Source organism: Lissotriton helveticus, chromosome 7, assembly GCF_964261635.1.
Source record: "Lissotriton helveticus chromosome 7, aLisHel1.1, whole genome shotgun sequence".
NCBI lineage: Eukaryota > Metazoa > Chordata > Amphibia > Caudata > Salamandridae > Lissotriton > Lissotriton helveticus.
This window is the reverse complement of record NC_136068.1, coordinates 60,210,776-60,215,568: the sequence shown is the minus strand read 5'-3', so window position 1 is coordinate 60,215,568 and position 4,793 is coordinate 60,210,776.

Sequence of the window (4,793 nt, the reverse complement as noted above, 5' to 3'; positions counted from 1 at the left end):
TATAATGTGCGGACTAATTCATGTGACGGGAGCTCCATACGTTGAGGGACCCAACTTCTTCACATAATGCAACAACATGGCGTGCGTTAAGTATAGGTGTCCTGGCGCCCCTATAGCTTGCGTGAAGTTGTCATGATCAAGGAGAGTGTTGTCGCTAAACAGGACTCCCAACGTGTCTATTCCCACTTCAGCCCAGGCCTGTAGCCTATGCTTTGGGAGTCTTCCACAGGAATTGGTATCCCCAGCATTGGGATGTTTCCAGCATAGGGAATGGAGCGGGACGTGTATTGTAACGCTTTTTTCCAAAACTGAAGTGCCGTTTTGAGGAGTGGTGGCGTGTGTGGAGGGGTTTGCTTTTTGATATCAACAATGTGCGGAGCGTCCCCTGATTAATGCCCTGCATTGTGTACCTTATTTCCTGCAGGTTTCTGCCTGCAGTCCAATAAGACAGCCAATGTAGCTGACTAGCGTAATAGTATGCTCTGAAGTCTGGCACCCCAGTCTCCCTTTATGCTGTTCCAGTTGTCATTTTTTAAGGCTCACCCTCTGACGACAACCCCCCCAGAGTAAATTCAGCAGTATTGTGTCTTAGGTACGAAATATGGATGGCAGGACTAGTATTGGCAAGTTAGTAAAGCAATACAACAATCAGGGAAGGACCACCACTTTAGATATAGTAACCTGTCTCATTACAGATAGTGGAAGTGACGTCCAGATTGCCACATTCGACCATACTGCTCGCATTGCTTTCATCAGATTGCCGTTAAGCAGGTCTGCGTGCGACCTGTATATATGTATACCTAAGTATTTAAATGTATTGTGTGCCACCGGTATAGTGTATTTACCAAATCCAATTTCATCTGGGCGATCACCTTCATGCAAGAAGAAGGCATTTGATTTTCCCTCATTAATGGCAAGACCAGAAACACGTTTGAAGCTGGAAAAGATACTGGGGAGGGGCTTCAACATATCTATGAGGTCCCATATATATACCATGATGTATAGGCTGACATCAGGTGTGTTGCATTTCCTATCTGAATCCCTAAGTGGTCAGCCTCCCACCTAAAATTTAAGTGCCAGCGGCTCTATGGCGAGCACAAATAATAGGGGGGACAGGGGGAAACCCTGTCTCATACCTTTGTGCAATGTGTATTCTTGTGATATGTGACTGCCGGTGAGTGCTCTCGCAGGACGTATTCAAGGGGCAACCCAAATCTCTTCAGGGCTTTAAACATATAATCCCATGTGATAGTGTCAAAGGATTGGTGCAGGTCTAGTGCAATATAGCCAGCATCGACAGATTCCTTGGGAGTAGTAGCCATGATGTGGTGTAATCTTCTGATATTTAACGACCTACTGCGCACCAGTAGGAAGCCGCAATGGTCCCAGTGCATTAATGTATGTAATTGGGGAAGGAGCCTGTTTGCTAGAATCTTAATTAAGATCTGATATTCTGATGCCAAGAGCGAAAATGTGCGATAGCCCGAGATAGCTGATCCGTCTCTGCTTGGTTTGGGGAGGGATACGACCAGCACCTGCATGGTAGTGTACGGGAGGTCTCCCATTCCAGCGCTCTGTTGTATAACTCCTCCAATTTAGGGATTAAGGCCTCGGAGTAGGAGTCGAAGAATTCTATCGGCAGGCCGTCCAGACCTGGTATTTTATTTTGTGGGAGCTCTTTGATGTCGGCTTTTATTTCCATTTTTGTAATCGGAGCTATTAGGCGTTTTTGTGCATCAGCATTTAGCTGCGGGTAGGGTAATCCCTCTAGAAATCTGTCAATAAGTGTAGTGTCAATGGTCTTGGGTTCACTGTACAAGGTGCTGTAGTATTTGCAGAGTGCTTTGTTTATGTCCTGCTGTAAGCAAGACATTCCATGGGATGTTAACATTGTGGATTACTGGAGGTGGTGGGTCATTCCGTAATATTTTAACTAATAATGTCCCTGATTTATCGGCCTCCATGTTTTTCAATTGTGTGTATGCTCTGTGATCTATTACCCTGAGAGTTTCTAGTAATTTGGCATGCTGTATGGGCGCTTCCTGTAAATGAACCTGTTTGGCAGGATTACCCACTGCTTTCTGCTCCAACTCATTCATTGCATTCTCCACTTTGATGAGATTCATGTGCATTTCCTGTCTGGCCCCTAAAGTGGTGTCAATTGCAATACCCCTTACCACCACCATTGAGCGCATCCCACTTTATCAAAACTGAGGAGGCAGGGTTCCAATTTTCGAAAAATTTTGTTTGTGATAGTTGTGGATAATGTACTGCAAAAGGGGGTGTCCTCTGGCATCTGGGGCCACAACTTCCATGTGTGGACTGGAGTGGGTACTCTGCCCCACGTAACAAAGATTTCCAGGGGATTATGGTCTGAGAAGGTGTTTCCTAATATGTGGCATGAGTCACTTGTGCAGCGATATGAAAGGAGCATAGCTTTCTATTGATGTGTGTGTTTAATTGATGGACTGGTGAGTAGAAGGAGTATTCCTTACTTGCTGAATTTTTCATTCTCCATACATGCCCCAGTGCCCACCCGTCAGCCCAGTTACAGAGGGGCTCAGGTTGCCTTACAGTTCCTGCTCCATTTAGGGGCGGGTGTGACCTATCTAGCGATATATCCCTCACTGTGTTCTAATCACCTCCCAGGAACCATGGGTATATGTCCCATCCAGCCAGCACCATGTTCATTCTACTGAAGAATTTTTCCTGGTCAAAGTTAGGGGCATAAGTATTACCTAGCACCACTGGCGAGCCATCTTATGTCCCACATAGCAGTATATATCTACCTTGTTCATCAGAGTGCCGTTCCAGTACAGTAAATGGAACCCCAACCTAATCCATATGGTCACTCCCCCTGCAAAGGCCGAGCAATTAGTAGAACATACCTGCCCCCTCCATTTCTTTATAACCTTTCCGGCTTCTGACTCAATGAGGTGTGACTCTTTCAAGAACACTATCTGAGCCATGCGTCTCAGTAGTTGTGCATGTACCCTGTGTTGGACCCAGGGTCTCAGGTCCACTTAGGGTAGCTTGGCACAAGTGATAAGGCCGAACTCCAAAGCAATATGTTGTGCTTGCTTCACACTCAGTCAATAACCCAACGTATTTCCCATTTAAAAATGACACCACACCATCTTTAGAAAAATATGGAAAAGCTTTATCTTTTGTTAATAGTTCAACTTCAGTTCTTAGCAGTGAAAAACTTACATCACAAGCATTTCCATGTATGATTAATTTAACATTAAAGCATCACATTCCTTTGGTTTGCAATTCAATCACCAACATATGTAATGAGTTATGCAGCTCCATATCTCAGGCAGTTACTTTACAACTTTAATACATCCAGCAGCAAGATACACTTTATAAATAAGAAGAGCAGATAATCTCATAGGTTTGCGAAAGAAGTGTCACATATACCAGGGGGTTGATGAGCAGATTTTGTAATCCGACTAGGCAGCAATCCAGATCATATCAATTAGGGCTATTGGCATGACTACCCCAGTGGGGAATTATTCTTTTTATTCCACTGTTATTCATCTGCCTCTATGTCTTCAAGTTTTCCCTCAAGTCCTGGAGCACAAACCATGTGAGGATATGAGTCTGGATACCCCCACAGGCCCCACTTCAAAGGGGGCTGAGGCGATCAGTCTTTCCTTTCTTTCCCCTACTCCCTGTGTCTCTAGACCGCTACCTATTTTGTCTGGATAATCCTGACTCCAGCTTTAGCACCTCGATTTAGTCCTCATAAATGTACAACAGAGGGGGAACCCTAAAACAACACTTGGAACTGTTGCCTCACTCGTGGCTCTTACCGGTTCTTCAGTCAGACGGAGACGGCAATCCCTTCCAGCCCAGGCCCAATCTTCAGTCTCTACTTGGGGCCGGGTACGGAAGGCAAATGCGGTGAGAATCACCGGACAAATCTCAAGGCCTGTTCCCCCTCACCTTCCCTCACGATTCTGAAGAAAGCGTCCGGCGTCCTTCCAATGCGTCACAGCGTCAACTGAGCCAGCCGCCTCCCAACTCCAGTGCCGGCCCCGATCTTTCAGGTAGGCGGAGCTGAAGACGCCCACCAGCCCAGGCAGAGTTTAACGGGGCGGTTCTCTTCCTATGCCGGACTCGCCCTGATCAGCTTCCACGCTTTTCGCTGGGGAACAGGACCGGCAACTCCGCTTGACAGAAGCTTAGCGGTACCACAGAAAATCAAAGGCTCTCACTAGAGGAATTCAGGGGAAATCAGGGTATCGATAGAATTCTCCTCCTTCCTCTTCCTTCTTATCTGCGGAGCAGGGGGTAGGACGCATATCGCTACGTTTATTGAAGGTGTCTCCCTACCCCCTCCTCACTCTTACTTCTACTGCGCAGACATCCGGGGGAGGTCTCTCTTTAGACAGCTGCTAGTCCGATGGCTCCCCCAATACTCTAATAACGTGGGTCTAGTTTCTAAGAAGGTCGTAGGAATCCCACAGTCTGACCTCTCTCCTTTAAGAAGAACAGCAGCAGCGCAGGTCCCCTCAGGTATTACACTCACCACCTTTTACTCAGGTGAAATTATGTCCTTTCGTAACCTGGCGATCTCACGTTCAAGAGGGGGGGGATGGAGATCTTTAACCACTCCTTTACATGGATACTGGACCCCCTCGGTCCCTGTCACAGCTTGGTCAGTGCAGCAGGTAGGGAGGCAGATTCACCACACCTGGCAGCAGCTCTTCAGAACCATCAACCTGGTCAGGATCACCCTTCCTCATACACAGCAGTCTGCACTCCAGTTAGTTCTTTAGTGTGGACAA